We start from the raw sequence: 13,568 nt of genomic DNA, 5'->3' as shown, positions 1-13,568 counted from the left end.
AGCTGCTCCGGAATCAAGGAGGGCAATGACGTTCCTGTAACGTTGAGCAATTTGGAGCGACACTGGGAGGTTACAGTCATGAGGAGATGGAGAGGAGATCATTACTCCTAGCCGGCCCTCTCCTTGGCGAGCTAGGATCTGGAGTTTCCCGGACGTTTGGGACAGGCATTGATAGTGTGCGACGGAGCTGCACAGTAGAGACAGAGAGACTCAGAGAGACGTCTTCGGCGCTCAGCGGGAGATAGACGGGAACGACTAATTTGCATAGGCTCATCCTTGGATGGAGATGGTGGAGGAGGAGCAGAAGATTTAGGAGTAGATGATCTTCCTCGCTCGGTTGCTCTCTCTCTGAAACGTAGATCAACCTTCGTGCAAAGAGAAATTAGCTCATCCAACTTAGAGGGCAAGTCTCTGGTAGCTAACTCATCCTTGATGCGTTCTGATAAGCCATGCCAGAATGCAGCATACAGGGCCTCGTCGTTCCATGCCAGTTCGGATGCCAGGATTTTAAACCGTATAAGATACTGTCCCACAGTACGTGTTCCCTGGCGTAAACGGAGAATCTCAGATGAAGCAGATGTTATCCGGCCTGGCTCGTCGAAGATGCGCCTGAATGTAGCTACAAAGTCAGTATAGGAGGATAGCAGGGGATCAGACTTCTCCCATAAAGGTGATGCCCAGTCAAGGGCTGAGCCACTGAGAAGGGAGATGATATAGGCAATTTTGGTACGGTCACTGAAGAAATTGCCAGGTAGAAGCTCAAAGTGGATTTCACATTGATTGAGAAATCCCCTGCAGAACTTTGGAGATCCATCAAATTTTGCTGGCGTTGGAAGATGAAGATGTGGACTGGAAATGGGTAAGGTGGGTGCGGTTACAGCTGGTGTCACTGTAGTGGACGCACCGGACGTGCCAGGTCCACGGAGGGTCGTTTGAATCCCATCCAGCCGTGTAGAGAGATCCTGGAGACAGCGGATGATGTGGCCCTGTGCAGCCTCCTGATGTTCAAGTCGGGCTGCCAGTTCTTGCATCGGCCTGGCCGCTTGATCCTGGTCTCCGGCTGGATTCATTAGGTCAGTGCTTACTGTCACAACTGAGGGCCTGAGCTGACGGGACGCAGCCTCAGTTGTAGGGGCTGAGATGTAACGGAACCTGGGAGGTTGTATCAGACCCCTGGACATGTAAGTAACATGTAGAATAACTGCCCGAAGGCATGACCACGACAACCAGGATAAAAGTCAATGATGTTTATTATGACAAACTCTGTAACACAGCAGCAGTAAAGGAAACATAAAAGTCAACAGAGGATAAATACAATTCCTGGGTACTACAGGGTGGCAAGGGCCACAGGCACTGTTAGTGTGAGACAGTTCTTATAATCTTCTAGTTGGAAAGTCCTTACCAGGCCTGACTGTAGCAATGGAGAGAACCCAGGATCGTACCAGCTGGTGTTCCAGGAAAGGCTGGGCTGCTGAAGATAAAACGGCTGCTGTGGATACTGGCTGGAACCAGACTGTTGTTGGTACGGAGTGGATACTGGCTGGAACCAGTTAAATAATAAACGAACTTGAGAGCGATGAAATAATAATGAAGTTTGGAGTTTGAGAGCGGTGAAATAATAATACCGGTGGAGAGTGGTAAACTGCAGAAAGGACACCGGCCCTTTAAGAGAAGCTGTACACTGCTGGAAGCTGGGCTGGAAGCAGGTGATTGTTGTAGCTGGAAACAGGTGAGTCCAGAATGGATCGGAGAGTCAGGCTACACCGCAGATGGAATGCTGGTGCGGGTCTCTATAGCAGAAGTCTGGAGACAGGAGCTGGAACCTGGAAGACAACCACAGGAGAGAGACAAACTGGAACTAGGTTAGACAACCAAAGCACTGACGCCTTCCTTGCTCAGGCACAGCTTACTTATACCTGCAGCAAGGAAGGGGTTGGCTAGGCAATTATGCAAATCAACAATACAGACAGCAGATTGGTGGAAATGCTCAGATGACAAAATCCAAGATGGCTGCGCCCATGCAGACACTTGGAGGGAAGTTTGGTTTGTAATCCATGTGAGAATTGAAACAGTAATGGCGACGCCGGCCACAGGAGACAGGAGACGCCAGACTGACAAGCGCACATTTAACCACGCGGGCACAGCGGAGGCCGCGGCTGATGAAAACACCACTCTGACATTCTGCATGTGGAAACTCAGGAACAGCGGGATCCGGTCCTGGAACGCTGAGCCAGCCTTAGGAGGCATCTGAAGGGTAAGTAATGGCGTCCAGATACCCGGATCGTGACAGCGTTGACATAATGACATCATTACTGTTGCGTTAACGATGGCGCCTAAACGGACAATCGGATCAAAATTTGGATGCACCTCCAATGTGTAGGGTTTCATGAACTACAAAAATGGACCTGTCACTATTTACCGTATCTGATAGGGGTGCTCCTCGGGTAACGCCAAGAACCATGGATTAATATTTACTTACATTAAAATGTCTCAAATTTAAATCTATACATTTACCAAATTTTTTACACTCATTTATATGCACAACGGTGAAAATCAGAAACTCCCGTGCGAAGAACGGATAGAACAGCTAGTACTCGATATATACCAGGCCAGAACATCAGTCTCTTTCCCGGAAGACAAGCGTTTTCCAGTCTTGCCTTGCTCCTGGTTGGTAAGGGGAGTAGCTGACGCAGGATGGGCTGCTGAATTTGTGCCCTGGCATTTACGTAAATCCTCAACAGCCAACTGATTTCAGCCGTATCGGTATAATCATCCACAGACCCCAAACTGCTGCTCTCCAAAGTTGGGAAATGTGACCCTGTAACAAAAAGTAATGGCCATACTGAAAATGTTCTGCGAGTTGCTGGAATATAATAATGGCTCAGAATGCTTCACCTATCCCAACATTTATATTAATAATAAGATAGTACTTCTGAGGAGACACTGTGCAGGTCTCGCACCCCCATTGTGGAAGAGGGGAGATAGTCGGAGAGGGAAGCATGCACCCAGAGAAAGAAGAGGACAAATGTAGTGCAACGTAATCATTTTATGTAGTGTTTCAGCCTCTTCTAGAGGATGCTCTTCCTGTGTCCAGAATATAATCACAGCTACTGTACAGAACAGTTCTTCAGCACAGTGAGCGCTGCCCTCTGGTGTCTGCATGTCCAATTCAAATAAGATTAGATATATATAATTTTAATCACATTAATCATTTATCAACTTCCACTGATATGGACAGATCTCTGTATGGTCTGTCTCAGGTGTGACGCCATTAGTGTGGAAGATGGGGGAAGTGGATCCTCAGTCAATGGCTTTTAACTTTTAATAAATTCCAGCGGAGCTGTGAGGGAAAATGGCGCCAGTGTGCTGAGGGAGATAGCCCCGCTCCTTTTTCGGCGGACTTCTCCCGCTTTTTTCTATGTATATCTGGCAGGGGTATGTTACACATATATAGTCTCTATGACTATATTATGTGTTTTTTTGCCAGCCAAGGTACTTAATATTGCAGCCCAGGCCCCCCCCCCCCCAGCGCCCTGCACCCATCAGTGACCGGAGTGTGAGGTGTGCATGGGAAGCAATGGCGCACAGCTGCAGTGCTGTGCGCTACCTTGTTTGAAGACCGAAGTCTTCTGCCGCCGATTTCCAGGACTCTTCTTGCTTCTGGCTCTGTAAGGGGGACGGCGGCGCGGCTCCGGGAACGGACGATCGAGGTCGGGCCCTGTGTTCGATCCCTCTGGAGCTAATGGTGTCCAGTAGCCTTAGAAGCCCAAGCTAGCTGCAAGCAGGTAGGTTCGCTTCTCTCCCCTTAGTCCCTCGTAGCAGTGAGTCTGTTGCCAGCAGATCTCACTGAAAATAAAAAACCTAAAATAAACTTTCTTTTTCTAGGAGCTCAGGAGAGCCCCTAGTGTGCATCCAGCTCAGCCGGGCACATAATTCTAACTGAGGTCTGGAGGAAGGTCATAGAGGGAGGAGCCAGTGCACACCAGGTAGTCCTAAAGCTTTCTTTAGTTGTGCCCAGTCTCCTGCGGAGCCGCTATTCCCCATGGTCCTTACGGAGTCCCAGCATCCACTACGGACTACGAGAAATAGATTTACCGGTGAGTAAAATCTTATTTTAACTTTTAATAACTTGTACTGTATCATGTTCATGTTATATTACTGCAGTGAGAGACCCCCAACTATGTTATCAGGGCAAGGGATAGTAACAAAATGTAATATGAAGATGGAAAGAGGCTTCAAACAGACCTCACTGTCGTCTTTTAAAATTTAAACAGTCCAGACATTAATAGCACTTTCCACATTTATAATTTGTTTCTCTCTGTTCAGATTACTGGTGTTTAAGGATTTCAATATACAATAGCTTGACTTGCACGTCAGTGAATGAGCTAATTTACATATTTTAAGACCATGTGACATTGCCTTGAGTAAGTGACCGTCAGCGCATGTTTTACCTTCCGTACATTAATGGTGTATTAATATTTATAGCTTTACTCACTCTAAAGGGTTTGGTTCATAGCAAAGCCTAAGCATAAATACGATGACTTCACCACAAAAAGGCCACAAAAAGCTAAATCTTCAATATGATATTGTGTATTTAATAGTATAATATGATATGATATCCCTGTATATTATATATATATATATATATATATATATACACACACACACCGAGAAAGGGGTGGTGTCTAAGGGAGCTGAACCCAATTATATCTTCCAGAATTTGACCACAAATCACTTTAAAATAATGTTTTAATATATTTATATAAAAGTATTCAACAATCACAGTGAATAACAAATGGCCGACATAATCAAAATGCAGACATCAGATATGGACACCATATATTGCGGATAATTGGTAAGTCCAATGTGGTTTTCTTAATTATTACATATCCAATGTTCTTATATCCGAACCAGAAACCCGTCGCGTTTCGTCCAACTGGACTTCATCAGGGGCTCAATATCAAAAACAAGTCGGAAGAACATAAAGGAATAGATGACCAATTAATGATCGTATTAATCCCATATCAGTAATTATTGAGTTGGCATATTAAATACAAACCTTGCTGTGGAATCGGCTTATTCTTTATTACATCTGTTATTGCAAAAGTTTGTATTGAATATGCCAACTCAATAAGGCAAACAGTAATACAATAATGCTGAGTTCGGTATAAGCCACAATTTCGTTTTCGTGGATAATCCTCAGCAGGAAGAGTGGCTTCTCCTAGTCGGCAGTGTCTGCTGACTAGGAGAAGCCACTCTTCCTGCAAAGCCTGTTTTACTGATGTGGGATTAATACGATCATCAATTGGTCATCTATTCCTTTATGTTCTTCCGACTTGTTTTTGATATTGAGCTCCTGATGAAGTCCAGTTGGACGAAACGCGTCGGGTTTCTGGTTCGGATATAAGAACATCGGATATGTAATAATTAAGAAAACCACATTGGACTTACCAATTATCCGCAATATATGGTGTCTATATCTGATGTCTGCATTTTGATTATGTCAGCCATTTGTTATTCACTGTGATTGTTGAATACTTTTATATAAATATATTAAAAAATTATTTTAAAGTGATTTGTGGTCAAATTCTGGAAGATATCATTGGGTTCAGCTCCCTTAGACACCACCCCTTTCTCTGCATTTGTACTTCTGTACTCCGTCTAACAGGGAGTACGTCTTGAGGTTGAGCTCTTCATTTAGCGCTATTGTTAGGTCTACCCCACTTTCCATATATATATATATATATATATATATAATATTTCTGTGATCTTACGATTGTGATGCTCCAGCAACCTATGCGGAAAATACGTATTATGTTAGTGGTCAGGTCTTTCCATGATTCATTCAGGTTCGTTTCCCTTCCCGAAACATGAACATTAAATGAATCTGATCGCGGGGCATACTTATAGCTAATGACGGTAAATGGAGGATATCTTTACACTACTTCCGTGAATTCGGCTGCATCATTTTTGTTTTTATTTTTTTCACACCTCAGATCTCCCTTTTTGTGACTTTGCCTTTTAGTCTTTAATTGTATTGATTACAGTGATGTGGGCATTGGGTCATATTTCACGTGTTTTACTTGTATTCAAGTACATCCTACTTACTGTACTGTTTTATCCCTTTATAGGAGTAGTACTTAGAATCTTACACTTAAGGCTGCTGCAGACCCCTAGCGACGGGAGAGCCTGCGTCAGATTCTGCGCTGCGGAAGATTACGAAGGTGCTGTCAGGTAGTGAAGACTATATTCCGGAGACCATTATATGTAGTTATGTACTAATATAATATCGGCAGGAAATTGCACTACTGGGCGTGTTTCAGTTACTTCCAATTATGACTCTTTACACTTTATTTTGTTAATGGTTTATCATGAAAAACTGAATGTATTGCTAAGCGTGACAGCTTCTCTGTGCGCCGACCTGATACCTCACTGACCGGTACGGTCAGATTCTACATATCCACCCAGAGTGATTAATGCTCCGTATGGACACTGAGACTAAGCTAAAGTTTTTATATCAGGGACAGGCAACCTGTGGCACTCCAGCTGCTGTGAAACTACAGATCCCAGCATGCCCCAACAGCAAAACTGTGGCAGGGCATGCTGTCATGTGTAGTTCCAAAAACATCTGGAGTGCCACAGGTTGCCTATCCCTGGTTTATATATTAGTAACTGAAGCAGAGAATCCAAACCTCATGATCTATTGATGTATGCCGTTTTTCATAACCCCAGCAATCCTTTTGTGTTTTATAATCTGGAGTAATGACCATAGCACTGTAGAAAAACATATATATGTATGTAATAACTTAACCTAAAGTCACTGATCACCTCTAATTTCCAGCATCCAATCCAGCTTCCCCGAGATTACTCGTTACATCCCAGAGGTCTGATTGCTGGCGGAAACCAAAGGATAATAATGAATATATCAGAGATAATTCCCGTTTATATTTAGAAGTAACATAACCTTTAAAAGAATGTTGACAAACTGTACAGGTGACCTCGGCGGTGTGGCAGAAGGAAGCATTAAACGGCTTTTGTCCGGGGTCTGAGAGCGCAAGGGTATCCGTTTGATAGATACAGTGTCTAGTTAGACAGTCAATAGATGGACACCATATGTTAGACAGACATTAGGTCGACAGGGTCAAAAGGTAGACAGTACAAAAGGTCGGCAGGGTCAAAAGGTCGACATGGAAATGGTCGACATAAAAAAAGATAGACAAATGTTTTTTTTTAAATGTAACATGTTTTTGGACTATTTCATACCTTCTCTATCCATGTCGGCATAGAGTTGGTTATAAACCTTGTGGCGATGGGATGCCTTTCTACAATTTTGGGGTCCCGGATGGCAAAACTATCCACACAAATGCAAAAAAACATGGTGTCTACCTTTTTCATGTCGACCATTTTCATGTCGACCTTTTGACCCTGTCGACCTAATGTCTGTCTAACATATGGTGTCTATCTATTGACCGTCTAACTACACACTGTCTATCTATTATACCACACCCGAGCGCAAGTCCGGGCCTCCGACAGGGCCGTGCGGTGACTGATGGGAAAGAAATATGTTGAAACGCTGTTTTAATTTGTATTTTGTGCTAGAGAGTAATTAATTGACTTTGCTTGTTACACTGCGCCTCAGGCATGTCTCTGAAATGTTATTCATACTTATCAGAGTAAAATGCCTCCAGGCGAGCAGCGACGCTCTCCCGCTGCCCCTTCCTCCCCCCCCCCCATTATCAATAACCCCATGTTTTTCATTTCTAGTATCTGGCCCCAGGCTCAATATTCATTCATTGTACCCATGTATGGCCTGTAACACATTTTCTGGTGATTAAAGAAAAATGTTCTCTATTTCACGTATACTGCGGGGTATTGGGTACAGAGTCCAGGCTGGTTACCACATTCTATTCCCACTGTCCTCCTGTCCTACTCCGGTTCCCAATTGCTACAGCTTGGTCTTGAATGAGACACAGAAAGTAAAAATGCTTTCAGTACCGTGGATCAGAGACAAGTTGTCTGGCTTCCGTTGAGTATATTATTCAACATGCACCGATTTCCTTTTATTCCCTGTGGTTTCTGGGTAGGTATGGACTTAGGGCACCAATGATTAGGAACAGTCTATGTTCCCGATAAGCTCGTTTTTTTTCAATGGTTCCAGCCATCAGATACCGCTTTCCGATGCCCATCCGATGGCTGCCTGCCTTTATGCAGCCATGGACACTGGAAGCGGTTTCACAGTATAACCTTTCATGGTTGTGCCATTGAGGTGTTTGGATGCAATGATAAAGGCAATGCATTGCGAGATTAGATGTCAGAAGCCTGGCAACAATTGCCGGGCTCCCGATGTTCATCCCGATTTCTGGGGTAGATACAAAAAAAAAAAACGTAGAGGACGATTAAAGAGAGAGAAAACTTTATTGTGTGAATATGACTTGTCGTTCTAGAAATGTCCCTTTTACACCTATTTACAAGTCCCAGCATGCTTTACTAACTGATCGTGGGAGGGTATGTTGGGACTTGTAGTTTCACAGCAGCTGGAGAGCTACGGGTTGGCCAGGCCTGTACTAGTAGGTTATCATAATAACGTCTGCACTGGAAAGTGATGATGCTTTTTTTTTTCACGTTTGAGAGAAACTCATAAATTGTACAGGAATAATGTGGTAGTCCAACAGGGCATATACGATTTTTAAAAATATACCTTCTGCATAAAATGTGGACAGCAATCTGTTTATTGGTGCCAGGATGAGGGAGATCTGGATGCAGCACCTTCTATAGTGCGGGAGTTAGTGTCTGGTGATCACCATATAATTACTACAGTACGTAGCCTCATTATATGAAGGGGGGGGGGGGGGGGCTTTCCTCTTTCTAACAAGAGTGCCTCTGGACTTCATAATTATTTGTGCAGGGATGTTCTTGGCTGATCACACTTGATTGATTGATATATTATATTATTATTATTATTATTATTATTATTATTGCTACTACTACTAATAGCCGCTGTATCCTATTATTTATTAGTTGTTTTTACTACATCTACTACTACTACTAAATCTCACCCAGGATTTGCAGATTTTTGTATTTAGCTCTATGGGGCTGCAACCAAATATCCACGAGGCGATGGCTACCATAAGTGCAGCTACATGGCTAATTGAATTGGCTCCTTAATTGCATTTTACATAGAACAAAGTAGACAAGAAGCATTAAATGCTTGATACTTAAAATACTGAAATAATGAAACCTTGTTTTATTTATGATTTATTTCTTACATTCTATTTAAGTCTGTTAATAGCATCCAAAAGTAGAGGTATAGATGGACCAGGTGGTCTTCAGTATGCCGACAGCCGGGATCCCGGCGACCAGCATACCGGCACCGGGATCCCAACTGCCGGCATGCCGACACATTTTCTCTCTCTTGGGGGTCCACGCCCCCCCTGGAGGGAGAATAAATAGCGTAGCGCACCACCGTACCTGCAGCGTGGCGAGTGCAGCGAGCCCGCGCTCATTAGCGCTCGCCCAGCTGTCGGTATGCCGGCGGGCGGGATCCTGGCCGCTGGCCACTCATACTACACCCAATGGACCAAGTGGTTCTTATCTACAGTCAAATTCGATGTTACTACTACATAATAATAATCTTATTAATCGCTGGATTCTGTTATTTCTTATTAGTGGTCCCTGGAACCAATTCTTGTTTACTTTTGTTACCACTGCTACTTTTATTACTATTTGTAGTCAGAAGATCCTGTTATTTATTATTATTAGTTGGAGGAAAATTTGAATGTTATTATTTGTCTAATGATCCAGTGTATTAGTTGTCCAAGAATCCACTTACTCGTTGTAGTTAGTGATCTGAGGATCCAGTTACCTGTTATAAGTATTTGGTTACCTGTTGAAGCATTGAAGCTCATGCGGTTATGCTGGATATTTCGGGACAATTTATTTATACTACAGATGTGTCCACTTACATGTAGCATCCCTGCACATTAAACAGCCCTTATAGTCACACCATACTCGCAAAACAATGCAAATAGGATGCACAAACAGCTTTTGCTGATTAAAATGATATGCAGCATGCCAATATTCTGTGTGTGACCGTTGCTGTGTCTGCATACGAAATGCTGCATTAAAGTGCTTTCCTGGAAAACACACTAATGTAGCATTTCGTATGCAGATACAGCTGCAGTTGCACACAGAATATAGGCATGCGGTATATGATTCTAATCAGCAGAGTCTGCTTGTGCGTTCTAATCACATAGTAATGCAAATAAGATGCATTTTTGGCAACGGAGTTGCACAGGACCTGTCGGCTCACTCACGCCAGGCATCTCCTGCTGCGTTGCGTATTGAGGCAAGATGCATGAGGACACATCTGCATAAGGTGTTTTTGGCCATCTGTGGTGGTCTCTTCTTCTCTTTTTGAGGATAAAGTTCCAGCCCCTCCTTACCTCCATATATGAACCCCACTGAATCCACCAAACTGTTATATTCATATATTTTCCGTATGTCTCCTCTCTGTGTGGGGAGGATAGAGAGCTCACGTTACCTGAGACAGTGGTGTTAGTATGTGCTGTGTGTCTGTGTAGGTTTCTGTTTCCTTTATCCTTGTTATACAGTTATTGTCGGTAATCCGTTGTGAAACGGAACATCAGTAGTAATTGTTCTACAGTCATTAACCCTGAAAATGTGCAGGTTGGGAGATTCCTGAGGCGCAGACATTATCTCACTTTTTTTCTGTAGGGACCAGAAGCCGGCCAAGTTTTGGGAAAATTACTGTCCTTTTGTAGTAATGTCACTAGTCTGGGATTTACCATGATTTATAATTGATATGAATATAAAATAACCTGTTATTTACTAACTGGAGTTCTGTTTTTACACCTGAATCACTTTACGCCCATTGTTTTGTTACTCGGAGCACAGAATATGAGTTATTGCTGTGGGTACAGAGTACTCACCTCATCTTGTTCCACACACAGATCACATGTTACATGGCAAGTGGAACCCTTTAGTATGTTGTCTGTTAAAGAGCATGAACCATCAGCCGAACAGTTGAGGAAATGTTATATGAGATGGTCAGACTTCAGTAGGGTTCTGTAGGGTTAAGGCGTGCAGCGCACATATAACTGCATATTGTACATGCTGTAGGTAAGGGATTAGTTGGTGCATAGGGCACGTGCTTTGTAAGTTTGCATCATAGCTGGCAGCAGTCCCTAATTTTCTGTTGCAGGCCTGGAAATGTTATTTGTCAGTATCGCAATATACGGTAAACCTTTTTTCATATTATGTATGCAATTCTCACTGTCCTTTCTTACTGGGCTGAACCATTGTGTGCAGCCTTCAGGACTGATTGGCTGAATTACCAGCATCAATGTGCTAGTAATTCCTGGAAGTTTGGGTGCCCAGGTCACTGTCGCAATATCATCTGCCCCCAGCTGCTCTCTGTCTTCTCTCATTCCCTGTCTCTCCTTCCATTGTGCTGGATATGCCTTTGAGAGCAAAGCTAGGAGCATGCAGTCTGGTCACACTGCAGATAGGAATCAGACGGGCGGGACATCAGACCGAAGAACCGGAGCTCATGCTCCATTCTTTCCCGTCACAGACTCGGTTGAATGTGATTTGTTGCCTGTAAGACAGAGGACTGAGTTGCTTTACTAAATTGTCTGTGTCATCCGCTGGGGATGTAGTTGGCATTCTGATGGATGGAATGATAGCGGTCAGAAGACTTTAGCTGGAATTCCCGACACCTGGCAGAATCCCAACACCAGAATCCCGAATGTAAGTATGCTGGGGAGGGTTAGGCTGCGGGGAGGGGGTGGAGTTAGAGTTAGGCACTAGGAGGATGGGATTGGTATGGTTAGGCTGCGGGGTTAGAGTTAGGCACTAGGAGGATGGGATTGGTATGGTTAGGCTGCGGGGAGGGGGTGGGGTTAGAGTTAGGCACTAGGAGGATGGGATTGGTATGGTTAGGTTGCGGGGAGGGGGTGGGGTTAGAGTTAGGCACTAGGAGGATGGGCTTGGTATGGTTAGGCTGCGGGGAGGGGGTGGGTTTAGAGTTAGGCACTAGGAGGATGGGATTGGTATGGTTAGGCTGCTGGGAGGGGGTGGGGTTAGAGTTAGGCACTAGGAGGATGGGCTTGGTATGGTTAGGCTGCGGGGAGGGGGTGGGTTTAGAGTTAGGCACTAGGAGGATGGGATTGGTATGGTTAGGCTGCGGGGAGGGGGTGGGGTTAGAGTTAGGCACTAGGAGGATGGGCTTGGTATGGTTAGGCTGCGGGGAGGGGGTGGGTTTAGAGTTAGGCACTAGGAGGATGGGATTGGTATGGTTAGGTTGCGGGGAGGGGGTGGGGTTAGAGTTAGGCGCTAGGAGGATGGGCTTGGTATGGTTAGGCTGCGGGGAGGGGGTGGGTTTAGAGTTAGGCACTAGGAGGATGGGATTGGTATGGTTAGGTTGCGGGGAGGGGGTGGGGTTAGAGTTAGGCACTAGGAGGATGGGCTTGGTATGGTTAGGCTGCAGGGAGGGGGAGGGTTTAGAGTTAGGCACTAGGAGGATGGGATTGGTATGGTTAGGCTGCGGGGAGGGGGTGGGGTTAGAGTTAGGCACTAGGAGGATGGGATTGGTATGGTTATGCTGCGGGGAGGGGGTGGGTTTAGAGTTAGGCACTAGGAGGATGAGCTTGGTATGGTTAGGCTGCGGGGAGGGGGTGGGTTTAGAGTTAGGCACTAGGAGGCTGCGGGGAGGGGGTAGGTTTAGAGTTAGGCACTAGGAGGATGGGCTTGGTATGGTTAGGCTGCGGGGAGGGGGGTGGGTTTAGAGTTAGGCACTAGGAGGCTGCGGGGAGGGGGTGGGTTTAGAGTTAGGCACTAGGAGGATGGGATTGGTATGGTTAGGCTGCGGGGAGGGGGTGGGGTTAGAGTTAGGCACTAGGACAGGCATGGCCAACCTGTGGCTCTCCAGCTGTTGTGAAACTACAAGTCCCAACATGCCTTGCCACAGTTTTGCTATGAGGGAATGCTAAAACTGTGGCAGGGCATGCTGGGATGTGTAGTTTCACAGCAGTTGGAGAGCCACAGGTTGGCCAGGCCTGCACTAGGAGGATGGGATTGGTATGGTTAGACTGCGGGGAGGGGGTGGGGTTAGAGTTAGGCACTAGGAGAATGGGATTGGTATGGTTAGGCTGCGGGGAGGGGGGGGAGGTTAGAGTTGGGCACTAGGAGGATGGGATTGGTATGGTTAGGCTTCGGGGAGGGGGTGGGGTTAGAGTTAGGCACTAGGAGAATGGGATTGGTATGGTTAGGGGGAGGGGGTGGGGTTAGAGTTAGGCACTAGGAGAATGGGATTGGTATGGTTAGGCTGCGGGGAGGGGGTGGGGTTAGAGTTAGGCACTAGGAGAATGGGTTTGGTATGGTTAGGCTGCGGGGAGGGGGTGGGGTTAGAGTTAGGCACTAGGAGGATGGGATTGGTATGGTTAGGCTGCGGGGAGGGGGTGGGGTTAGAGTTAGGCACTAGGAGGATGGGATTGGTATGGTTAGGCTGCGGGGAGGGGGTGGGGTTAGAGTTAGGCACTAGGAGGATG

This window comes from Pseudophryne corroboree, chromosome 9 (assembly GCF_028390025.1).
Source record: "Pseudophryne corroboree isolate aPseCor3 chromosome 9, aPseCor3.hap2, whole genome shotgun sequence".
Taxonomy (NCBI): domain Eukaryota; kingdom Metazoa; phylum Chordata; class Amphibia; order Anura; family Myobatrachidae; genus Pseudophryne; species Pseudophryne corroboree.
The sequence above is the reverse complement of the archived record's forward strand: the minus strand, read 5'-3'. Positions refer to the sequence as shown.